The following is a 27,430-nucleotide window of genomic DNA, read 5'->3' as shown; positions in this document are numbered from 1 at the left end:
TACCGGTTGCAAGCAAAGTTGTGCAAAGAAGATGTGAATGTAGCTGATGATTCCTCTTTTGATTTGTGGCATATACGTCTTGGCCAAGAAGCACTCACTTCCAGTGAAAGGTACAACTTTAAATACTTGCACTCATTGTTTTGTTGGAAAGCATGCTAGAGTATCATTTCATAATTCTGGACTTCATAGGAGATCACATATTCTAGATTTAGTTCACACTGATGTTTGCACTATGGATGCTAAGACACTAGGTGGTGCATCATATTTTGTTACTTTCATTGATGATTATTCTCGAAAAGTGTGGGCTTTTGTTTTGAAATCTAAAGACCAGGTGCTAGGAATCTTCAAACACTTTCATGCAAGTGTTGAAAGAGAAACAAAAAGAAAATTGAAATGTGTTCGAGCAGATAATGGCGGTGAATACAGGGGTCCGTTTGAAGAGTATTGTAAAGGACATGGGATCAAACTTGAGAAGACGGTTCCTAAGACTCCTCAACACAATGGAGTTGCTGAGAGAATGAATCGTACTATCAATGATAGAGTCAGGTGTATGCTCTCTCATGCAAAGTTGCCTAAATCCTTTTGGGGTGAAGCGATGAGGACTGCAGTATATCTGATCAACCTTTCTCATTCAGTTCCACTAAATGGTGATGTTCCAAAGAAAGTTTGGAGAGGGAAAGATGTCTCCTATAGTCACTTGTGAATGTTCGGCTGCAGAGCTTTTGTTCACATTCCAAGAGATGAAAGGTCCAAACTTGATGGAAATTCAAAGTAGTGTATCTTCATGGGTTATGGTCACGAAGACTTTGGTTACAGATTATGGAATCCGGTGAGCAAGAAGATAATTAGAAGCTGAGATGTGATTTTTCTTGAAGACCAAACTATTGAAGACTTGGAGAAGACAGATAAGCCTACAATAAATGTTAGACATTCTGCTAGTGATGAGCCTGGTCCTTCCACTAGACCTCTTGTTGATGGGAGAGATGTACAAGTTGATAATGTTGGTAATGATTTGCATGATGAACCTACACCTCAACCTAATGTGCCAGATGTTGAAGTTCCACCTGAACCACCAGTTGAGCCTGAATTGAGAAGATCTACTAGAGAGCGTCATCCTTCTCAAAAATACTCTCCCCATGAGTATGTGATGAACACTGAGACTGGGGAGCCAGAGAGCTACCAGGAAGCTATGTCTGATGAGCATAAGGAAGATTGGTTGAAGGCCATGCAAGAAGAAATGAAATCCTTGCATTAGAATCATACTTTTGAATTGGTGAAATTGCCGAAGGATAAGAGAGCATTCAAGAATAAATGGGTGTTCAAGTTGAAAGTAGATGAAAATATCTCACGGCCAAGGTACAAAGCTCGATTGGTTGTGAAAGGCTTTGAGCAAAAGAAAGGTATTGATTTTGAGGAGATTTTCTCTCCAGTTGTGAAGATGTCCTCTATTCGAGTTGTGCTTGGATTGGCAGCTAGCTTGAATTTAGAGGTTGAGCAGCTTGATGTGAAGACTGCATTCCTTCACGGTGACATAGATAAAGAAATTTATATAGAGCAACCAGAGGGTTTCGAAGTTAAAGGAAAGGAGCATCTTGTATGCAAGTTGAAGAAAAGCTTATATGGGTTGAAGCAAGCACCAAGGCAGTGGTACACGAAATTTGATTCCTTCATGGAAGGTCATGGGTATAGTAAGACTTCTTCTGATTATTGTGTATATGTTAAGAAATTCTCTGATGGTGATTTTATAATTCTCTTGCTTTATGTTGATGACATGTTGATTGTTGGTCATGACACTAAGAAGACTGAAAATCTTAAGAAAGACTTGAACAGATCCTTTGCTATGAAGGATTTGGGTCCTGCAAAGAAAATCCTTGGCATGAGTATCACTCGTGACAGGAAGAATGGGAAACTGTGGTTGTCACAGCAGAAGTATATTGAGAAGGTTTTAGAGAGGTTTAGCATGAGCAATTCCAAACCTGTTAGTACTCCACTTGCTAGTTATTTCAAGATGAGTTCGCAGCAATGTCCTACAAGTGAGAAAGAGAAAGCAGAAATGAAGAAAATTCCATATGCATTTGCAGTTGGCAGTTTGATGTATGCTATGGTTTGCACCAGGCCAGATATTGCTCATGCCATTAGAGTTGTTAGTCGGTTTCTCTCTAATCCTGGCAAGGAACATTGGCAAGTAGTGAAGTGAATTCTCAGATACCTTAATGGTACTTCCAAAGTTTGTTTATGCTTTGGGAGTGGTCAACCTGTGTTGGATGGTTACACAGATGCGGATATGGCTGGGGATCTTGATTCAAGAAAGTCTACTTCTGGTTATATGATGACTTTTGCAGGGGGAGCTGTGTCGTGGCAATCTCGACTTCAGAAATGTGTTGCTTTGTCTACTACAGAGGCAATATACATTGCTATTGTTGAAGCTTCTAAGGAACTTTTGTGGATGAAGAAATTTCTACAAGAGTTAGGCATCAATCAAGAGAATTTTGTGTTATTTTGTGACAGTCAGAGTGCTATCCATCTCAGCAAGAATCTGACGTTTCATTCCCGATCGAAGCACATAGAGGTGAGGTATCATTGGATACGTCAAGCGCTTGAGATTAAGTCATATGCACTTGAGAAGATCTATACTGATGATAATGATTCAGATATGATGACTAAGAGTTTACCTGCAGTGAAGTTTGATTCCTGCAAAGAGAAGGCGGGCTTGGTGGAGCAGCCTATCCCCACTTGAGTTGGTGAGGGTGAGATTTGTTGGTGGGTCCCCAACTTCAAGTGGGGTCCACACAACTTAAAACAAAAAAAAATAAATAAAATAATGAAAAGAAAGTGGCATATAAGCCACGAGAGAGAGAGACAGGAAGCACGAAGCTTCATTTTGAATGAAAGAAACGAAATAGGGTTGCAGTGCCGAAGAGAAGAAGAATTGGGGGGGGGGGGGAGAAAGGGCATGCCAACCTTGATCACATTGACCTGGTAAACTTGCTCCATTTCTTATGAAATTTTAGTATGTTATTCCTGGTGTAGAGATGAACATTAGGATATAACTTGCTAGTTGTATTGCCTTCTCTTTTGCCTGATTTGAGATACCCACTTTGTGGAGGATTTATGTTGATTCCACCAGTTTTGGTGATGTATTTTGTTGATTGTTGAGATGCCCTAGTGTCACTAGGAAGACTGTTTGTGTACCCATTATTTTGATAGTGGAAGATTTTTCTAGATTAGGTCCCGTAGGTTTTTTATCCCTCTTTTGGGGATTTTCCCACATTAAAATTATGGTGTTTGGTTATTTAATTTCTGCCATTATAATTGTTGCTTGGAGTATCTTTGGTATTGCCTATTTAATCGCACAGGTTGTGGAAAAATTATTTCTGGTGCTTCCGCTGTTAGACATGTTCTTATTTTAAACCTGTGTTGAGTTTTTCCAACAAAGTGGTATCAGAGCCGATGGTTAATCAGTCTGGTGGCTTTAAGGGGTATTCAAGGTGAAGCATCGAAATTCGTCCCGGCAAAGGTGGTCTGGGCGGCGTGTCCCGTGGTGATTTGCGGCGGTGTGATGTACGAATACTCGTGGTGGAGGAGCTAGAAAGAGGGGGAGTTGACGGTTGATGTGGAGGCTCACACTTGAGGGGGAGATTGTTAGTGTTGCAAGTGTGAGGAGTGTTGAAATTAGTCCCACATCAAAGAAAGCAAGGAAGAGTGAGGAGTTTATAAGATAAGAGACCTATTAACTTGACACCTTAAGGTTTTGAGTTGGATGTGGTGTCTTCTCATATTATGTTCTCTCACTTGATACCTCCCCGAAATCTCTCCGATTGTCGAGAGCTCCCCACGATTTTTCCAACAAGTCAGAGCTTTGGTTGTTTGTCTCTGTGCTGATTAAATGGAGGAAAATACTCATGGACCGAATATGGTCAAATTGAATTCCCAAAATTATTTAATTTGGAAGACCCTCATGGAAGATATGTTGTATAGCAAAGACTTGTATGATCCTGTGGAGGGAGATAAATCCAAAGGTACTAAATCCGATGCTGAATGGAAGAAGCTGAATCGGAAGGCAGTTGCTTTGATTAGGCAATGGCTTGATCTTAGTGTGTATCTACATGTTGACACCGAAACGAATGCTGAGAAGATGTGGAACAAATTGAAGGAGTTATATGAGAGGAAGAATGTGCAAAACAAAGCATTCTTGATTAGGAAGCTTGTCAATATGAAGTATACTGAAGGTAAATCAATGCCGGAGCACTTGAGTATTTTTCAAATCCTTGCTCACAACTACTCATAAAAAAAAAGAATAATAAAAAAAGCATGTAGTGAAGGTTCATTTAATATAACCATCTTAATTTCTACTGCAATCACATGACAACGTTATTTTGGTTCGGTCCCCCCCACAACAAACATACCATTAGTATTCACCATTTATAGATATAGATATTAGTATTTAAAATTTAACCTTTCAAATTCTATTTCATAGAATTAAAGCGTGTTAAAAAAGAAAATTGAAAAATATTACTTACATTTCAATGGCTTCTCATTCTCTCTCAGTTCCTTACCTTCTTCTTCCAAGTATTCATCAAACACACCTCATTGATGATGATAATGATCTTATTACCGTTGATCGAAGCATCTTCAATTTATCAGAAAATAGGTGTTATGAATGGAAGAACATATTGAACGGTCATGTTGGAGCATGGTGTGTTGGTTCTTCTCATGGCTGAATTATACTTTTGGATCAGAATGGAATTCTACTCCTTCTAAATCCTTCTTCTTCTACTACCATTAACCTACCACCTCTTTTCCTTTCATTCTTACACCCTGTTACATATTCTTACTTTGCTGAATATTTAAGAAAAATCTTCATAGTCAAAGCAATTTTGATGTTTTGTTCCTCTTCTTCAAGCTACACTCTTGCCATCATATATGGTTCCGACTGTAAGATTACTTATTGCAATTCTACAACTTGGGTTGAGATCTCTCATGATAAGCAATCTTATTTTGATATTGTGTTCAGCAACAATTATCTTTTTGCTTTGACACAAGATGATTTTATTGATGAGCGGATAATTTATACGCTTTTTGGCATTGTTTTTAGTATGTTTTTAGTAGGATCTAGTTACTTTTAGGGATTTTTTTATTAGTTTTTATGTTAAATTTATATTTCTGGACTTTACTATGAGTTTGTGTATTTTTCTGTGATTTCAGGTATTTTCTGGCTGAAATTGAGGGACTTGAGCAAAAATCAGATTCAGAGGTTGAAAAAGGACTGCTGATGCTGTTGGATTCTGACCTCCCTGCACTCAAAGTGGATTTTCTGGAGCTACAAAACTCAAAATGGCGCACTTCCAATTGCATTGGAAAGTAGACATGCAGGGCTTTCCAGCAATATATAATAGTACATACTTTGGCCGAGTTTAGATGACGTAAAAGGGCGTTGAACGCCAGTTCTATGCTGCTGTCTGGAGTTAAACGCCAGAAACACGTCACAAACCAGAGTTGAACGCCAGAAACACGTTACAACCTGGCGTTCAACTCCAGAAAGAGCCTCTGCACGTGTAAACTTCAAGCTCAGCCCAAGCACACACCAAGTGGGCTCCGGAAGTGGATTTATGCATCAATTACTTACTTCTGTAAACCCTAGTAACTAGTTTAGTATAAATAGGACTTTTTACTATTGTATTAGACATCTTTGGATTATCTTTTGATCATTTTTAGATCTCTAGACCTCCATGGGAGGCTGGCCACTCGGCCATTCTTACCCTATATTCACTTATGTATTTTTCAACGGTAGAGTTTCTGCACTCCATAGATTAAGGTGTGGAGCTCTGCTGTTCCTCAAAGATTAATGCAAAGTACTACTGTTTTTCTATTCAATTCAACTTATTCCACTTCTAAGATATTCATTCGCACTTCAACATGAATGTGATGAACGTGACAATCATCATCATTCCCCCACGAACGCGTGCCTGACAACCACTTCCGTTCCACCTTAGATTGGATGATTATCTCTTGGATCTCTTAATCAGAATCTTCGTGGTATAAGTTAGATTGATCGCGGGGTTCATGAGAATCCAGAAAGTCTAAACCTTGTCTGTGGTATTCCGAGTAGGATTCTGGGATTGAATGACTGTGACGAACTTCAAACTCGCGAGTGTTGGGCGTAGTGACAGACGCAAAAGGAGGGTGAATCCTATTCCAGTATGATCGAGAACCTCAGATGATTAGCCATGCCGTGACAGAGCATTTTCACCATTTTCACAAGAGGATAGGATGCAGCCATTGACCATGGTGATGCCTCCAGACGATTAGCCATGCAGTGACAGCGCATCGGACCATTTTCCAGAGAGGATAAAAAGTAGCCATTGACAACGGTGATGTCCTTAAATAAAGCTAGCCATGGAAAGGAGTAGGATTGATTGGATGAAGACAGCAGGAAAGCAGAGGTTCAGAGGAACGAAAGCATCTCTATACGCTTATCTGAAATTCTAACCAATGAATTACATAAGTATTTCTATTCTTATTTTATGTCTATTTATTATTTATTTTCGAAAACTCCATAATCAATTATTATCCGCCTGACTGAGATTTACAAGATGACCATTGCTTGTTTCATACCAACAATCTCCGTGGGATCGACCCTTACTCACGTAAGGTTTCATTACTTGGACGACCCAGTGCACTTGCTGGTTAGTTGTATCGAAGTTGCGAATGAAAAACGATTTATTAAGACGTGCGTACATAGTTTTTGGCGCCGTTGCCTGAGATCACAATTTCGTGCACCAAGTTTTTGGCGCCGTTGCCGGGGATTGTTTGAGTTTGGACAACTGACGGTTCATCGTGTTGCTCAGATTAGGTAATTTTCTTCTTATTTTGTTTTCAAAAAAGTTTTCAAAAAAATTTTCAAAAAAATTTTCTTCTTTTTCGTTTTTCCAAAAAAAAATATATTTTCAAAAAAAATAAAATATATTTTTCTTCAGAATTTTTAAGAATGAATTCTAGTGTTTCATGAAGCATGTTGAAGCCTGACTGGCTGTAAAGCCATGTCTAAATTTATTTGGATTGGGGCAATCAATTTCGAACAACAATTTAAGTATGAGTAACAAATCATCATCACAAGAGCAAGCTAGAGGTTCCTAATCCACCTGCTGTTGTATGACTGATTTGTATCTTCTAAAGTTTGGCTGGCTATTAAGCCATGCCTAACCCTCAGATTGGAGCTTTAGACTAAGAGTACAAGATTCATGGAATTCATATTAAAAATTTTGAATTTTTTATTTTTCTTTTTCAAATAATTTTCGAAAAATATAAAATAAAAATCCAAAAAATTTATAAAATCATAAAAATCAAAAAAATATTTCATGTTTCTTGTTTGAGTCTTGAGTCAATTGTAAGTTTGGTGTCAATTGCATACTCATCTTGCATTTTTCGAAAAAAATTCATGCATTCATAGTGTTCTTCATGTTCTTCAAGTTGTTCTTGGTAAGTCTTCTTGTTTGATCTTCATATTTTCTTGTTTTGTGTCTTTTCTTGTTTTTCATATGCATTCTTGCATTCATAGTGTCTGAACATGAAAGATTTCTAAGTTTGGTGTCTTGCATGTTTTCTTTGCATATAAAATTTTCAAAAATAAGTTCTTGATGTTCATCATGATCTTCAAAGTGTTCTTGGTATTCATCTTGACATTCATAGCATTATTGCATGCATTCATTGTTTTGATCCAAAATTTTCATGCATTGCATCATTTTCATGTTTTTCTCTCTCATCATTAAAAATTCAAAAATAAAAAAAAAATCTTTCCCTTTTTTCTCTCTTAAAATTTCAAAAATTAGATTTGACTTTTTCAAAACTTTTTAAAATTTAATTGTTTCTTATGAGTCAAATCAAATTTTCAATTTAAAAATCTTATCTTTTTCAAAATCTTTTTCAAAAATAAAATCTTTTTCATTTTTCTTAGTTATTTTCGAAAATTATAAAAATCTTTTTCAAAAATCTTTTTCTTAATTTTATCTCTAATTTTCAAAAATATCATCACCAATTAATGTTTTGATTCAAAAATTTCAAGTTTGTTACTTACTTGTTAAAAAAGATTCAAACTTTAAGTTCTAGAATCATATCTTGTAATTTCTTGTGAATCAAGTCATTAATTGTGATTTTAAAAATCAAATCTTTTTCAAAAACTAATTTCAATCATATCTTTTCAAAAAATCTTCTTATCTTATCTTTTCCAAAAATTTGATTTTAAAATATATTTTCTAACTTCTTATCTTCTTATCTTTTCAAAATTTGATTTTCAAAATTCATTTCAACTAACTAACTAACTTTTTGTTTGTTTCTTATCTTTTTCAAAACTACCTAACTAACTCTCTCTCTCTAATTTTCGAAAATATCTCCCTCTTTTTCAAAAATTCTTTTTAATTAACTAATTATTTTAATCTTTGATTTTAATTTTCGAAAATTACTAACCTTTTACAAAAATAATTTTCGAAAATTCTCTCTCTCTCTCATCTCCTTCTATTTATTTATTTATTTACTAACATCTCTTCCTCACTCACCAAAAATCCGAACTCTCTCCCTCTCTCTGAGTTCAAACTTTCTCTTTTTCTTTTCTTCTACTCACATAAGGGAACCTCTATCCTTGGGTAAAAAGGATCCCTATTATTATTATTTTTTCTGTTCCCTCTTTTTCATATGAGCAGGAGCAAGGACAAGAATATTCTTGTTGAAGCAGATCCAGAACCTGAAAGGACTCTGAAGAGAAAACTAAGAGAAGCTAAATTACAACAACCCAGCAAGCACCTTTCAGAAATTTTCGAACAGGAAGAGGAGATGGCAGCCGAAAATAATAATAATGTAAGGAGGATGCTTGGTGACTTTACTGCACCTAATTCCAATTTACATGGAAGAAACATCTCCATCCCTACCATTGGAGCAAACAATTTTGAGCTGAAACCTCAATTAGTTTCTCTGATGCAGCAGAACTGCAAGTTTCATGGACTTCCATCTGAAGATCCTTTTCAGTTCTTAACTGAATTTTTGCAGATCTGTGATACTGTTAAGACTAATGGAGTAGATCCTGAAGTCTACAGGCTCATGCTTTTCCCCTTTGCTGTAAGAGACAGAGCTAGAGTGTGGTTGGATTCTCAACCCAAAGATAGCCTGAACTCTTGGGATAAGCTGGTCACGGCTTTCTTAGCCAAGTTCTTTCCTCCTCAAAAGCTTAGTAAGCTTAGAGTGGATGTTCAAACCTTCAGATAGAAAGAAGGTGAATCCCTCTATGAAGCTTGGGAGAGATACAAGCAACTGACCAAAAAGTGTCCTTCTGACATGCTTTCAGAATGGACCATCCTGGATATATTCTATGATGGTCTGTCTGAATTAGCTAAGATGTCATTGGATTCTGCAGGTGGATCCATTCACCTAAAGAAAACACCTACAGAAGCTCAAGAACTCATTTGACATGGTTGCTAACAACCAGTTCATGTACACTTCTGAGAGGAATCCTGTGAGTAATGGGACGCCTCAGAAGAAGGGAGTTCTTGAAATTGATACTCTGAATGCCATATTGGCTCAGAACAAACTATTGACTCAGCAAGTCAATATGATTTCTCAGAGTCTGAATGGAATGCAAGCTGCATCCAACAGTACTCAAGAGGCGCCTTCTGAAGAAGAGGCCTATGATCCTGAGAACCCTGCAATAGCAGAGGTGAATTATATGGGTGAACCTTATGGAAACACCTATAACCCCTCATGGAGAAATTATCCAAATCTCTCATGGAAGGATCAAAAGCCTCAACAAGGCTTTAATAATGGTGGAAGAAACAGGTTTAGCAATGGCAAGCCTTTTCCATCATCCACTCAGCAACAGACAGAGAACTCTGAACAAAATACTTCTAATTTAGCAAACTTAGTCTCTGATCTATCTAAGGCCACTGTGAGTTTTATTAATGAAACAAGGTCCTCCATTAGAAATTTGGAAGCACAAGTGGGCCAGCTGAGTAAAAGAGTCACTGAAATCCCTCTTAGTACTCTCCCAAGCAATACAGAAGAAAATCCAAAAGGAGAGTGCAAGGCCATTGAAATGACCATCATGGCCGAAACCACAAAAGAGGAGGAGGACGTGAATCCCAAGAAAGAAGACCTCCTAGGACGTCCAGTGATTAATAAGGAGCTTCCCTCTGAGGAACCAAAGGAATCTGAGACTCATCTAGAGACCATAGAGATTCTATTGAACCTCCTTATGCCATTCATGAGCTCTGATGAGTATTCATCTTCTGAAGAGAATGAGGATGTTACTAAGGAGCAAGTTACCAAGTACCTTGGTGCAATCATGAAGCTAAATACCAAATTATTTGGTATTGAGACTTGGGAAGATGAACCTCCCTTGTTCACCAATGAACTAAGTGATCTGGATCAACTGACATTACCTCAGAAGAAACAGGATCCTGGGAAGTTCCTAATACCATGTACCATAGGCACCATGATCTTTGAAAAGGCTCTGTGTGACCTTGGTTCAGGGATAAACCTCATGCCCCTCTCTGTAATAGAGAAACTGGGAATCTTTGGGGTGCAAGCTACTAAAATCTCATTAGAGATGGCAGACAATTCAAGAAAACAGGCTTATGGACAAGTAGAGGACGTGTTAGTAAAGGTTGAAGGCCTTTACATCCCTGCTGATTTCATAGTCCTAGATACTGGGAAGGATGAGGATGAATCCATCATCCTTGAAAGACCCTTCCTAGCCACAGCAAGAGCTGTGATTGATGTTGACAGAGGCGAATTAGTCCTTCAATTGAATGAGGACTCCCTTGAGTTTAAAACTCAAGGACATCCTTCTGTAAACATGGAAAAGAGGCACAGTAAGCCTCTCTCAAAACAGAGTCAACCAGAGCCCCCACAGTCAAACTCTAAGTTTGGTGTTGGGAGGCCACAACCAAACTCTAAGTTTGGTGTTGAACTCCCATATCCAAACTCTAAGTTTGGTGTTGGGGAGTCTCAACAATGCTCTGAACATCTGTGAGGCTCCATGAGAGCCCACTGTCAAGCTATTGACATTAAAGAAGCGCTTGTTGGGAGGCAACCCAATTTTTATTTATCTAATTTTATTTTTATTGTTCTTTCATGTTTTATTAGGTTCATGATCATGTGGAGTCACAAAATAAATATAAAAATTGAAAACGGAATAAAAAATAACAGAAGAAAAATCACACCCTGGAGGAGGATCTCATTGGCATTTAAACGCCAGTAAGGAGCATCTGTCTGGCGTTCAATGCCAGAACAGAGCATGTTTCTGGCGTTGAACGCCAGAAACAAGCAGCATCCTGGCGTTCAGATACCAGAAATGCACAGTGAAGAAGAGCTGGCGCTGAACGCCAGAAACAAGCATCTGGCTGGCGTTCAACGCCAGAAATATGCTGCATCTGGGCGCTGAACGCCCAGAACAAGCATCAGTTCGGTGTTTAAACGCAGAATTGCATGCAAAGGTGTTTTACATGCCTAATTGGTGCAGGGATGCAAATTCTTGACACCTCAGGATCTGTGGACCCCACAGGATCCCCACATACCTCCACTCACCTCACCTTACCTCCTCATAATCCTATATCAACCTCTCTCTCCATTCATAATCATCCCTTCTGTTTTCCATTCACAACTCACATCCATACACTCCACCTACCTTCAAAATTCAAAATCTCTTTCCCACCCAAGCCCACCCATATAGCCGAATACACACATCCCTCCATCTCCTTCATATCTTCTTCTTCTTCTACTATTCTTTCTTCTTTTGCTTGAGGGCGAGCAATATTCTAAGTTTGGTGTGGTAAAAGCATAGCTTTTTTTTGTTTTTCCATAACCATTTATGGTACCTAAGGCCAGAGAAACCTCTAGAAAGAGGAAAGGGAAGACAAAAGCTTCCAACTCCGAGTCATAGGAGATGGAGAGATTCATCTCAAGGGTCTATAGCTCAGTGGTAGAACATTTGACTGCAAATCAAGAGATCCCTGAGATACCTCAGGGGATACATTTTCCTCCACACAATTATTGGAAGCAACTAAGGGTGGAACATCAAGAGCACTCCATCATACGCCATGAAATTAGAGAAGATCAAAGAGCAATGAGGGAGGAGCAACAAAGACAAGGAAGAGACATAGAAGAGCTCAAGGACATCATTGGTTCCTCAAGGAGAAAACGCCACCATCACTAAGGTGGACTCATTCCTTGTTCTTAAAATTTCTGTTTTTCGTTTTCTCTATGTTAAGTGCTTATCTATGTTTGTGTCTTATTACATGATCATTAGTAGTTAGTAACTATGTCTTAAAGTTATGAATGTCCTATGAATCCATCACCTCTCTTAAATGAAAAATGTTTTAATTACAAAAGAACAAGAAGTACATGAGTTTCGAATTTATCCTTGAACTTAGTTTAATTATTTTGATGTGGTGACAATACTTTTTGTTTTCTGAATGTATGCTTGAACAGTGCATATGTCTTTTGAAGTTGTTGTTTAAGAATGTTAAATATGTTGGCTCTTGAAAGAATGATGACAAGGAGACATGTTATTTGATAATATGAAAAATCATAAAAATGATTCTTGAAGCAAGAAAAAGCAGTGAATACAAAATCTTGCAGAAAAAAAAAAGAGAAAGAAAAAAAATGGCGAAAAAAAATGGAAAAAGAAAAAGCCAAAAGCTCTTAAAACCAAGAGGCAAGACCAAAAAGCCAATAACCCTTAAAACCAAAAGGCAAGGGTAATAAAAAGGATCCCAAGGCTTTGAGCATCAGTGGATAGGAGGGCCTAAAGGAATAAAATCCTGGCCTAAGCGGCTAAACCAAGCTGTCCCTAACCATGTGCTTGTGGCATGAAGGTGTCAAGTGAAAACTTGAGACTGAGCGGTTAAAGTCAAGGTCCAAAGAAAAAACAGAGTGTGCTTAAGAACCCTGGACACCTCTAATTGGGGACTTTAGCAAAGCTGAGTCACAATCTGAAAAGGTTCACCCAATTATGTGTTTGTGGCATTTATGTATCCGGTGGTAATACTAGAAAACAAAGTGCTTAGGGCCACGGCCAAGACTCATAAAGTAGCTGTGTTCAAGAATCAACATACTGAACTAGGAGAATCAATAACACTATCTGAACTCTGAGTTCCTATAGATGCCAATCATTCTGAACTTCAATGGATAAAGTGAGATGCCAAAACTATTCAAGAGGCAAAAAAGCTACAAGTCCCGCTCATCTGATTGGAGCTATGTTTCATTGATAGTTTAGAATTTATAGTATATTCTCTTCTTTTTATCCTATTTAATTCTCAGTTGCTTGGGGACAAGCAACAATTTAAGTTTGGTGCTGTGATGAGCGGATAATTTATACGCTTTTTGGCATTGTTTTTAGTATGTTTTTAGTAGGATCTAGTTACTTTTAGGGATGTTTTTATTAATTTTTATGATAAATTCACATTTCTAGATTTTACTATGAGTTTGTGTGTTTTTCTGTGATTTCAGGTATTTTCTGGCTGAAATTGAGGGACTTGAGCAAAAATCAGATTCAGATGTTGAAAAAGGACTGCTGATGCTGTTGGATTCTGACCTCCCTGCACTCAAAGTAGATTTTCTGGAGCTACATAACTCAACATGGCGCGCTTCCAATTGCATTGGAAAGTAGACATGCAGGGCTTTCCAGCAATATATAATAGTACATACTTTGGCCGAGTTTAGATGACGTAAAAGGGCGTTGAATGCCAGTTCTATGCTGCTGTCTGGAGTTAAACGCCAGAAACACGTCACAAACCAGAGTTGAACGCCAGAAACACGTTACAACCTGGCGTTCAACTCCAGAAAGAGTCTCTGCACGTGTAAACTTCAAGCTCAGCCTAAGCACACACCAAGTGGGCCCCGAAAGTGGATTTATGCATCAATTACTTACTTCTGTAAACCCTAGTAACTAGTTTAGTATAAATAGGACTTTTTACTATTATATTAGACATCTTTGGATTATCTTTTGATCATTTTTAGATCTCTAGACCTCCATGGGAGGCTGGCCACTCGGCCATGCTTACCCTATATTCACTTATGTATTTTTCAACGGTAGAGTTTCTGCACTCCATAGATTAAGGTGTGGAGCTCTGCTGTTCCTCAAAGATTAATGCAAAGTACTACTATTTTTCTATTCAATTCAACTTATTCCGCTTCTAAGATATTCATTCGCACTTCAACATGAATGTGATGAACGTGACAATCATCATTATTCCCCCACGAACGCGTGCTTGACAACCACTTCCGTTCCACCTTAGATTGGATGATTATCTCTTGGATCTCTTAATCAAAATCTTCGTGGTATAAGTTAGATTGATGGCGGGGTTCATGAGAATCCGGAAAGTCTAAACCTTGTCTGTGGTATTCCGAGTAGGATTCTGGGATTGAATGACTGTGACGAACTTCAAACTCGCGAGTGCTGGGCGTAGTGACAGACGCAAAAGGAGGGTGAATCCTATTCCAGTATGATCGAGAACCTCAGATGATTAGCCGTGCCGTGACAGAGCATTTGGACCATTTTCACAAGAGGATAAGATGCAGCCATTGACCATGGTGATGCCTCTAGACGATTAGCCATGCAGTGACAGCGCATCAGACCATTTTTCAGAGAGGATAAAAAGTAGCCATTGACAACGGTGATGTCCTTACATAAAGCCAGCCATGGAAAGGAGTAAGATTGATTGGATGAAGACAGCAGGAAAGCAGAGGTTCAGAGGAACGGAAGCATCTCTATATGCTTATCTGAAATTCTAACCAATGAATTACATAAGTATTTCTATTCTTATTTTATGTCTATTTATTATTTATTTTCGAAAACTCCATAATCAATTATTATCCACCTGACTGAGATTTACAAGATGACCATAGCTTGCTTCATACCAACAATCTCCGTGGGATCGACCCTTACTCACGTAAGGTTTTATTACTTGGACGACCCAGTGCACTTGCTGGTTAGTTGTATCGAAGTTGTGAATGAAAAACGATTTATTAAGACGTGCGTACATAGTTTTTGGCGCCGTTGCCTGAGATCACAATTTTGTGCACCACCATCATATATGGTTCCGACTATAAGATTACTTATTGCAATTCTACAACTTGGGTTGAGATCTCTCATGATAAGCAATCTTATTGTGATATTGTGTTCAGCAACAATTATCTTTTTGCTTTGACACAAGATGGTTTTATTGAAGTTTGGGATGTGTGTGGCCAAATTCTTGAAAGATTGACTCTTCTAATACCAACTGTGGAACCAAGTGATGAAGAGGAGAAGCCTTATTTTGGAGATAAATTTTCGACAAAGTTGTACTTAGTGGTATCTGAAGAAGAAATCTTGCTGATGACAAGATTTATTAGGAATTTTGTGAATGATGATGGGTTGGTAGTAGAAGAAGATCTTTTATCATATGAGGATACATAACCATTGATTTGTCCCTGTAGAACAAAATATTTTATTGTTTATAAGCTTGATATTGGATACAACAAATAGAAAAAAAATAAAATCTTTAGATGATAAAGTTCTATTTTTAGGTGCTAATGAATCTGTATCAATGAATGCTCAAGCTTGTTTAGGGTGTGAAACAAATTTAATTTACTTCACAGATGATAGATGGAAAGAAATGTCTTTAAACTACATGTATGGTGGATATGATTGTGGTGTTTTCAATTTTTAAGAAAAATGTGTCAAGAATCTCATACAATGTGCAGATAAGATTGATCCTCCACCAATTTGATTAGTTTCAGCTCCATAGCATTGTACTAGCTTACATGCATTAAAATGTTGATTATGCTATATGTCTGTATTTGATATTCACGCTGATCTTTATTATTTCATAGTAATTTAAGATTTGCTATTTAGAATGCTTTTGTAATTATTTTTTTTAATTTCTTCTCTATGGACAATTCAAAGAATCGTGTTAAAGTATATATATGTTTGTCCATTTATTTTATTTATTTTTTTTCTTATAAATAATAGTAACCAATAAATGATCACGTGTGCTTGTGGAAATTTCATAAATTTTGGATTTAGTTCCAATCTAACAGTGGCGGAGTTGAATTTAATTTTATTCGCTTGCCCCTTTGAAACTTAAAGACCATCAAAAATTAAGAGATAAGACAAAGATGCTTTATATTAACCTAGGTTGCTTGAGAACAGAATTTCAACCCTTTTATCATTATCGTGATCCCTCATGTTTCATTTAATTAAAATTAGGATTATTAAATAGTATATAATAATTTTATTGTTGGTAATTATCTTAAAAATTTTCATGATATGATAAAGTATTTTATAGAAAAAAATTATTATTAAAAAATCGTTTGATGAGACTATTATTATAAGTATGAAATTAGTACTTCAATTTTTATTGGATGAATTATAGATAAAAGAAAAAGATATTATAATTTTTATTGACAATAAGAATATAATAAAGGGACTAAATGGAAAGAAAAGTATATATTAGGAATAATGGAACTTAAAAAATAAAATTTATCAAATAAAATATTTGGTTTAAAATATTGGAGTTAAGTATAAGAATATCGGTGATTTTAAGGCAAGAAAGGAATAAAAGAGTATGAATGTGATAAATAATATCTATTGATTATTGAATAAGGTGGATTACATAGATATAAGTGTATAGTAATAAAAGTGAGATGAATGAGAGGAGTATGTGAAATTATAATGATATGAGTGATTAGCATGGTAAAATTATTTGGAAAATAAAACAAATACAATATTTAGAGTGCTCTACTACATATATAAAGAGATTTATTCGTGTTTTGTCATGTAATTTTACTTATTAATTTGTTTGTTTGAAGGTCTGTCTATGTTTTGATAATTAGTTTTTAGACTATTTTAGTGTGACGTGTATTTTATTTAATTTGTATTTATTATTGATGACATTGTTAAAGCATATAATTTAGGGCAAAACACTATAATAAACCAACATCAATCCAAATTTACCTATATGAGCCAAAATGAAAATCGATACAGCAATGAGCCAGATCATATTTTTATGTAATTCGAACCAGGGTAGTTCGAACTTCATCCTCAAATAATTCGAACCAGACCAGTTCGAATTTCGAAGAAAAAATTGAATGTAAATCGAACCAGACTGGTTCGAACTACATATGCAAGTAATTCGAACCACTCCAGTTCGTATTAGGGGGAAATGTGTTCTTCATGTAATTCGAACCACCCTGGTTCGAATTACTAGGGAATGGGCTATATAAGGAGTTCGAATCAGCCTCATTCGAACCATTCTCACCTTCCCCTGCCCCACCAAATCTCAGAGAAAACGACCCAGATTCTCTCCGCGAAAGACCTGAACGCAATATTCTGCTCATGGGAGACGATCCGGCGCGGTTATATCGCTTGGACGGAGTCGCCCATATAGCTGGGGTCATCAACGAAGAGGTTAGTACGGAAATAACTTTGTTTTACCGGTACATGTGAGTTTGTGGTTTGGCATGCGAGTAAGATATTGGTTTAGTTGGTGGTTTATTTTAGTGGTTTATGTTAGTGATTTCTGTAAATGGTTTATGTTAGTGGTTTTTGTAAGTGATTTATGTTGGTGGTTTATCTTAGTGGTTTATCTTAGTGGTTTATGTTAGTGGTTTATCTTAGTGGTTTAGGTATGTGGTTTATGTAAGCGGTTTACGTTAACGGTTTACGTTTGTGGTTTTTGTTAGCGGTTTATGTTGGTGGTTTATGTTAGTGGTTTATGTTAGTGGTTTATGTTAGTGGTTTATGTTAGTGGTTTATGTATGTGGTTTATGTATGTGGTTTATGTAAGCGGTTTACGTTAACGGTTTACGTTAGTGGTTTTTGTTAGTGGTTTATGTTGGTGGTTTATCTTAGTGGTTTATGTTAGTGGTTTATGTTAGTGGATTATGTTACTGGTTTATGTATGTGGTTTATGTAAGCGGTTTACGTTAACGGTTTACGTTAATGGTTTCTAGTAGTGGTTTATGTAGGCGGTTTAGTTGTGGTTTTATAATGTTAGATCTTTCATGTCAGTAGCCTATGGGGGTTTCTAATTTAAGTTTCTTATGCAAATGGTTCTCGTTCTTGGTATTTTTAAGCGGCTATACATAGTAAGATTTTTTGGTTTATCAATTATCGTGTTGATTATGTTTGTCACCGGTAATTAAGCTGGTTCTAAGAATGTGGTTCATTTCTTCCGCAGCCTCAGCGATGCATCAGGAGCATGCGGCGGCAGCAGGGCATGGTCCTGGATGACAGATACGTTCCGTACCTGTAGATGGCTGGTCTTTACCATCTTGCAAGGTTGAACGATAGATGGTTCCGGTTGGACGAGGCCCTTGTGAGTGCGTTTGTTGAGCGATGGCGTCCGGAGACTCACACGTTTCATATGCCGTTCGGAGAGTGCACTATCACACTGCAGGACGTGGCATACCAGCTGGGTTTGCCAGTGGACGGGCGTTACGTCAGCGGCTGCCTATCAGAGTTCCATATATACATCGAGGGTGGCCGTCCAGCCTGGGTTTGGTTCGAGGAGTTGTTTGGAGTGGTACCTCCTCCTAGCCAGGTTCAGAAGTACGCGGTCAACTGCAGCTGGTTTCAGGAGACGTTTGGTGAGTGCCCGGAGAGAGCTGATGAGGATACTGTGCGTCGTTATGCCCGTGCGTACATCATGATGTTGTTGGGCACGCAGCTTTTTGCGGACAAGTCGGGTAACCGCGTTCACATCAGATGGCTTCCGTTTGTAGCTAGGCTGGAGGAGATGGGGACCTACAGCTGGGGTTCTGCAGCACTGGCATGGTTGTACCGGTGCATGTGCCGTGTGGCGAACAGAAATGTTATCAAGCTAGCGGGCCCACTTCAGCTACTTCAGTCATGGATTTTCTGGCGATTTCCTCGGTTTACACCGCTGCATCACAGTCTGTCGCCGGGCCGTCTGCCGCACCACTCCATTTTACGCCACCCGCACAGCCTACCCCGCATGAGGACGCAGATGAGATAGAGGATGAGGAGCCGTTCATCCGCAGAGGTCAGAGGCCACGGGTTCCCCGTCGTTGTGGGACAGGCTCCCACTTGTTTAGATGATTTACATTTCATGTATTTTGGACGTTAGGGTTCACTCATGTATTTTAGATGATTTACTTTAGAGCTATTTTTCCTTGTTGTATGCTCATTTTATTGTACTTAAAAATCTGTTATTTACCTAGTGGATTAGTGACTATGTATTATCATTGAATCATATGACACTGTAGTTATCAACTTTTGCAGTCATGGGATTTCTAACCAAATTCAAATTCAGATGCAACTTTTTCATTACTAGAAGGTAAAAGGATAAACAGATAACACAAATCATCTTAAATAACAAGTTACAGGAAAAATAAAATCAATAAACACTAACAATAACAAGATCGCTACAACTGGCCCCTCGTGTGAGACGGTCCTCCAAGCTGTGGGCAACTCCTGCGGGTGTGTCCGGGTTGGCGACAAAGGCCACACCTCTTTGGCCGATTCGGATCTGCCTCGTCCATGTTCGTCCGTATCCTAGTGGATCTCGGACGACCCTCTCTTGCCCGCCTCTTGGCAGGGTCCGGGATCACGGTTGGCCCGTCGTAAGGTGGCCAGAATCCCTCCGGTATCGGCGGTGTGAATCCCATATGGTACACACGGAACACTGAACTAATCTGATACACGCTGTGAACATAAGAGCACCAGGTAACCCGTGAGTAGGCGCAGCATGCAAGTGCGTGCTGGAACGGAAAATGAAGTGCCTGGAAGTACCCGCAGTCACAGGTCCTGGATGCAAGCGATACTCTGTAGGTACCTAATGAGAAAGAGCCCGTCGGGGTGGTCTCGGCTACGGTGAACTCGGAGTTATCCCGGTCATACAAAGTCACCGTGAAGCACCTCGAATTCTTCAAGTTGGCCTCTATACACTTCACCAAGTACTGACTGAATTGCTGTCCGGTTCCCATCTGGGCCTCAGCCTCTCTACCCTTGCGAACAAAGAGTTCTGCAAGCCTTCCATATGTTGCCTTCACCAAAGAGCAAACAGGGAGGTTTCTGACACCCTTTAGGATTGAGTTCACACACTCCGAGATATTCGTCGTCATGTGACCGAATCTCCGTCCCTCGTCACGATGCTGAGTCCATAAGGAATAATCAATCCGGTTCGCCCACTCACACATCGCCGGGTCTTCAGACCGAAGAATATCAAACCAGTAATCAAACTCAACCTCGGTCTTGGCATATGCGGCATTCACTAGAAGCCTACGTGCATCCTTGCCCTTGAAGGTAAGGGCAAAATTAGCCGCTACGTGTCGAATGCAGAATGCACGGTATGCAGATGGAGGTAACCAACCCCCGTCCGGAGCCTCAAGCGCAGCCTTTATGCCGTTATGCCTGTCCGATATAACCAGAAGACCGGGCTGCGGTGTCACGTGCTATCTAAGGTGGGAGAGAAAGAATGACCAAGACTCTGCATTCTCACCTTCTACTAGTGCGAATGTAACGGATAGAATGTTGGAGTTCCCGTCCTGTGCAATCGCGATGAGCAAAGTACCCCCGTACTTCCCATACAAATGGGTCCCATCAATGCTAACTAAAGGCTTGCAATGGCGAAATGCCTGGATGAGCGGTGGAAACGTCCAGAAAAGTCTGTGAAAAAAAGCTTGAGACTCGTCTACTTGTCCACTAACTCGAACGGGGCTCGTCCGTAGGATTGCAACAGTACCGGGCATCGTCAATTGGACTCCCAAAACCCACCTGGGGAGCTCGTTGTATGACTCATCCCAGTCACCATATACGAGGGCAATTGCCTTCTGCTTCGCCATCCAGACCCTCCTGTAAGTCGGCCTAAACCCGAAGTGTGCTGTCGTGGCATTTAGGAGCACCTTGATGCTGACGGATGCATCGGCCCTAACCATTGGCATAACGAACGCGGAAATCACATGATAATCCAAGCTCCTGTGGTCACTCGAGATGGAGGTCGCAAGACAAGTGTAAGGTCCATTGTACCGCTTGACCTCCCAAATGCCCTTACGCTTCCGCAGACTCAGTCGAATCAACCATGTGCACCCATTCCCAAACTCAGAACACTTGCCCACATAACGGCGATGATCAGACTCCACAACCTTGTACTGTACCCCTCGCCGGATGCTGTAAGTCTTCACACTTAACAGGGCCTCGTCTTTATCCTGAAATTGCTGACCAACCTGGAACTCTGTCAAACCAGCAGTCCCTTCAGCATCTCTAGCTCCGAATCCAACAGAGTGCCCTGAAACACCCTCTTGCCTCATGGCATCTAGGTCCAAAGAGGAAAAATGTGGTGGATACTGCTGTGTGCCAGAACTAGAACCACCGACTACCAAAGCAGGCTCAGTCGCTCCAACCTCGTCGCCGCTGTCATCCTCAATCATATCCGGCTCGACGTCGTCCTCCTCTACATCACCCAACACTCCGTCACCGACGCCAACCGGTGGAACTCCCTGTAAAGTGTTCGGCAGAATATCAACTGATCCTACCACGTCGCCTACTCCATCATTCAGATCAACAGCAAAAGACGGGGAGGCGACTAGTTCGACCGCTGGCTCGTACACAGGGACGGACGAAGAAGCAACGGCAGGCCTTGAACTCGAACCGGCTGCCGCTGCTTCAGTGGTGGCATTCCGGTTCGAACCCCCTGAGCTGGATACCACATCAACCAACTTTGCCAACAACTCTGGTGTCCTAACCTCGGGAAACTGCCTCCGACATAGAAACATGACTTGCAGGTCCTCATCACTACCAATCGTGAAGCAATCATACTTCACCGTATCCTGCAAGACAGTGATTGGAATGCGATAGAAAAACTTCTTCACTCGCTTCGCACCTTCCAGACCGAGTTTCATCAGCACAGATCTAACAAGATCATCATAGCTCGTCGTTGGTTTCACGACGATACAGAGAGGATCCTTATCTGTGAACTTCACACCGGAGCGAGTTTTTCTCTTAATGGATCCTCTATGGTGAACCAAAACCCCAAAACTCTCCTCACTAGCCATATTACACCCTCTATGAGAGCAACTCACGTTTAGAACCATATATATACTGCACTGTCTACCACTAATTCGAACCGAACTGGTTCGAATTCAATTTGTGTAATTCGAACCAGCCTGGTTCGAATTACTTGATGCAGCTTCTCCCTATATAATTCGAACCAGTGTGGTTCGAATTATGTGATACGTTTTCCTCCCAAGTAATTCGAACCACACTGGTTCGAATTATATAAAAATAGGGTTTGGCTCATTGCAGAAACGAATTTCAGTTTGGCTTATTTAAGTAATTTTCAACTTCCCTTGGTTTATTCTGGTTTTTTGCCCTATAATTTATAAATTAAATGCTCTCTTTTTAACTTTAGGTCGAGTCTGTAACAATGATCTAAAAAATTATTAAACAGTATTTGAAAATTTATATGGCTAACAAAAATAAATTTTTGAATTTACCGAATTTAAAAAATAAAAAATATTATTTTTTGAAATATGTTTATTAAATACTATATTAAAATCTGTTCTTTAAATTTTTTTAAATATATTTAATATATAGTTTTTTTTTTCATATTTTTAAATTTGTTGAAGACTTATTTATAAGTAACTTTTGTCAATAATAAGAGTTTTTTTTGTTACTAATTTGATAAATTACACTTAAAATTATTAAATGTTAATAATCATTGTTAGAATATAATTATGATCAATTAGAATTATTTAGTATATCTGAATATTTATTATAGAATATTACGCATTGATTATTACGATTCTCTTAGCACCTATAAATACCCTTCTATATTGTATTATTCTAGACAACTTGAATAGACAACTAGAATACACTTAATAATACACAAATCCTTTCTCCAGTTTAGTCTCTTATTTCCAACATGGTATCCTCCTTGAAGAGGATAGGTTATTTTTCTTGCGATGAAATCACCGTAGTTTTTGTATTTTTTTCTATGTCATTCTTCTTTCCTTTTTGTCACTCATTTGATGTTTTTTCACCTCACCGACTAGCCTATTTTTTCTGTCTTGTGTTTTTCGAGTCGAATGATCAAACACCATTGTCATCCGCTGCTTACCTATTCTCATGAAGAAATCATATAGTTTTCGCTCTTTTTCGACAGTTCTGCGTTCTCTCGTAGCAGTTCCGTCTGCGTTCTCTCATGGCAGTTCCGTCTGCGTTTTCTCGTGACAGTTCCGTCTGCGTTTCGTCTGTGTTTCCTTGTAGCAGTTTCGTCTGTGTTTCTTTTCGGTAGTTTCGTCTGCACTTCCTTCAGATAGCGGCAGTTCCGTATGCGCTTCCTTCAGATAGCGGCAGTTCCGTCTGCGCTTCCTTCAGACAAGCGGCAGTTCCGTCTGTGCTTCCTTCAGACTAGCGGCAGTTCCATCTGCGCTTCCTTCAGACAAGCGGCAGTTCTATCTGCGCTTCCTTCAGACTAGCAGCAGTTCCATCTGCGCTTCCTTCCGGCAGTTCCGTCTGCACCCGTTTTATCAATTTATGCAGTTTTTTTTCTATTTATTTCGTTGTTTTAAATATGTTTCAAACTCAAGTTGTCACTTGAGTTTGAGGGGAGATGTTAGAATATAATTATGATCAATTAGAATTATTTAGTATATCTGAATATTTATTATAAAATATTACGCATTGATTATTACGATTCTCTTAGCACCTATAAATACCCTTCTATATTGTATTATTCTAGACAACTTGAATAGACAACTAGAATACACTCAATAATACACAAATTCTTTCTCTAGTTTAGTCTCTTGTTTCTAACAATCATTAATTCAATATATATAAATTGAGAGTACTTTTTGCCTTTAAAACGAATAAAGGATACACATAAGTTTTAAACTAACCGCAGTTTCATATTACCGCGAGTTTTATGCGTGCATTGGAGGTTATGGTGAGATTAAAAATAATTATACGAAGTATAAATATGTTTAAATATTAATTCTAATTTTAAATTTTGTCTTTTTTTTATTTATTATTTACCATTATCATTATTATTTCTTTATACTTTCTCATAAATATAAGGGCACTAAGACACTAACTTGTGATATCCATGTTTTTTGTCCTCTATTTATACGAGAGTTTAGAACTAAGAACCTAAAGAAGAAAATTAAAATGGAAGATTTGTAGTAGCCATCTTTTCCTTTATTTTCCTTCAAAATTCATCCCACGCCAGACAATCACTTTATGAAAGGTATAATTAATTCATAAGTCCTTCTAGTTTTATTCAATTTATTCAAGTCCCTAATTAAATTTAATGCTATAACAAAAGCTAGTAAAACAATATAGAAACAAAAAAGTTCAGAACAATAAATTTTATTTATATTAGCCAGTAATTTTAATCGGTATATATATTTTATTAGTGTGTTTAACTTTTTTTTTCATTAATATCAACTTATAAAAATACACTGAAAATTAAGTACTAATAAAAAAGAATAAATTGTGTTGATTTTATATATAGAGCTGCTTAACAATACGTATACATAGAAATTCGGTAAAGATAAGATGTGAGTTAGTTAGAACGGAAAGTCGTTACAACTTACAACTAACTGAACTCATCAGCAATGTATTAGTCTATACACTCTTCAAGAACACTTATACCAGCATTTACAGAATTCTTTGCATTCTCTTCTTCTCTCTAATGTTCATATATACACACCATGCCATTTAAAATGGAAGCACTTTAAACAAATTTAATTCGTCTTCTTTTTTTTTCATCTACCAATGCAATATCGATCTCTATATTTTGTTCCTTATTACCTTTCCTTCATCATTGCTTCATCATCCATAATGGCCTTAATAATGTTAAAGTTCATCTATATATATAGTACACATTTAATTAGAACAATGGTGGATTTTTTTTTAATGGAATTGATGGATAAGTGTTATGATTTGCACAAGCAAATGATTCTATACAACTTTTGGAGGAAATTAACATAGGATATTATTGATAGATTCATGCATGTAATTAACATTGATAACAATTATAAGTGGCACGCACATTACAATTATAAGTGGCACGCACTTTTGGAGGTACATGCGTGCATGCATGGTTGTACGTAGAAGATGGGTTATTGAAGCTAAGTAGACACGTAATAAAATACAAGACACACATCATAATAACGTAGTAGTGATGATGTGGTATTAGGTGTACAGAGAGAGACATATATATCCTCCATACTTTATTATATTTCATAGTTCTTCCGTCATCTATGCATATTTTGCCATCTTACGTGGTATGTAGGGAGTAAGAATCGCAACAAAATTTAAAGACACTACAAGAAAAAAGTTTATGATCACGCTTTTTTTTGTCACGTTTTAAAAGTGTGGTTAAAAATGGCCAATGATCATGCATTTTGAGGATGACGATTTATTAGAAATTTAGCCACATTTTTTTTACTACACTTAAAAAGCGTGGTAAAAGGGTCTATGACCACACTTTTATGAGGGTAACAATTAATTAGAAATTTTACCACACTTCAAAAGCATGGCCATAAAGAAAAACAAAGACATTTTTAAAGTGTGGCAAAAAGTTTTTGATCCTGGCATGTTTTTAAAGCGTCCTCTTTTTCAATAACTCTATTGACATCTCTAAAAAGCGTGGCCAAAAGGTTTCCGCTAAAAAAAAGAAACTCCAAGTCCCAAACGCGCTACACTAACTCATCAAACTTCTGCTCTTCTCCCCTATAACACTATTACACTAATGCTCTGAAAACTCTAACACTTAGACAGAGCTCATCGTCGACGCTTGCATTCTCTCATCTGCTGGCGCTCCCTCCATCGTCTCCTATAACCCGTCTTTGCTGGAGTTTGCACTCCCTCGGCACTCATTACTCACCGCATCGGTCACCAACGGAGGTCGCCATTCCTTCCTTCACGTCGCCAGTCTCTGCCCTCCTTCCTCTAATGTCTCTTCTCATCTGCTCTATCGCCTTTTCAGCCAACAGGAATGGTGGAAGTTTCAGTTCGGTGAATGAGGACCTTCTCCAGAACATTCTGGCAAGGCTCCTGGCTTATTGGTTCGCTTCCGCTGCTTGCGTTAGCAAATCATGGAGCTCTGTCTGCAATCGAATCCTTACTCGTCCAAAGCTATCTTCTGCTCTTTCTCTCAATGTAAACCCCATTAAATTAGCGAATAATTAACCAATAAATTCAATTTTTATAAAAAAAATTGGAAACGTAAATTTTATAGTAAAATAGAATAGAGCTAATTAAAATAAGAATTTTGACACTAATTTTAAAGAATTTGCCCCAAGATTGGGTCGAACGGACCAAACCGGTTGAACCGGGTCCGAAATGGCCCAAGGCCCAACCCTTTAGCCCAAATAATTTAAAGAAAATGTCTCTCTTCTTCCCAATTCAGCCAAGAACGCTGAAACAAGCCAAGGGGGATTTCGCGTTGTCTCTCTTTAGTATTCTTCGCACGCAAGTAATCTTGTCTCCTGAGCGCTGCATTTTTTATTTCGTATTTTTGTTTTACCCATTTTTCAAGACTCCTCGTATATTATATCCTTTCTATTGTAATATGTATATATATATATTTTATTTTAGAGGTCGTAATAGCACACCACCTCTGTTTTACGGCTTAAGCGTAAAGCTCTATATGGTAGGGTGTTACACGCAATCCTTCACTTTCCGTGAGTTTCACCTATTTTCCCCAAATCAAAACATTTCTTAAAAGCTAGGGTTAATTGAAAATGGAAATGGAACTTCGTGATTCTATCAGCTTGTTGTTGGAGTAACATTTTCGAATTTGTACTCAAAACGATAGATGTTATGTTCTGACGAGCTTAGGAAGATTGCATTTTGCCCTCAAATTGGTGATATATATGGAAATGAATTTAGTGCTTGAATTTATGATAAGGACTAATTTTATGTATAGCATTTTTTTTGAATTACCAATTTGAGCATTTACCTTTAGTATTTCAAGATTCTCAAAAAAATAAATCATACCCTTCTAAAAACTAAAAAATAATAAACGACGAGGGGAAGGCAAATTCTAACAACTCAACTCAAATTTTTCTATCATCGCCAATCTCAGGTCTCATCGTTGTAAGACACTACAAGAAAAGAGCTGAGAACCGTCAGATTTAGCGTCGAATTTTACTGGAGATTTAATGTCGGGTTTTTCGACGGACAAGAGAAATTCGTCGCCAAAAAAGATTATTGTTCAACTTTTCATCCGCCAGTAAATATGATAGTAAAATTGGTGTAAAATTCAAACGCAAAATCTCTCTCTCTCTCTCTCTCTCTCTCTCTCTCTCTCTCTCTCTCTCTCTCTCCCCATTGATGCTATCACCATCGCAACTATCGGGAGCACGTCATCGTCGATACCACCGTCTGGAGCACCCGCTGTCGTCGTCGATGCTAGTGTTGCTGTCCCCACCGCAT

At 38.3% G+C, this 27,430-nt stretch overlaps 1 non-coding gene and 1 pseudogene across 1 annotated transcript; one reads left to right on the top strand and one right to left on the bottom strand.

Moving 5' to 3' along the window:
- Window positions 1-3,958: 3,958 nt before the first annotated feature.
- On the top strand, window positions 3,959-15,773 carry LOC148563005 (uncharacterized; annotated as a pseudogene).
- Window positions 9,223-9,330, bottom strand: LOC148563006 (small nucleolar RNA R71). The gene has a single exon (XR_015888080.1). It is a non-coding gene; the product is annotated as a small nucleolar RNA R71 (small nucleolar RNA).
- Window positions 15,774-27,430: the final 11,657 nt, after the last annotated feature.

Source organism: Arachis ipaensis, chromosome B6 (genome assembly GCF_059453495.1).
Source record: "Arachis ipaensis isolate K30076 ecotype BB chromosome B6, ASM5945349v1, whole genome shotgun sequence".
Lineage (NCBI taxonomy): Eukaryota > Viridiplantae > Streptophyta > Magnoliopsida > Fabales > Fabaceae > Arachis > Arachis ipaensis.
This window is presented reverse-complemented; position numbering and strand designations above follow the sequence as displayed.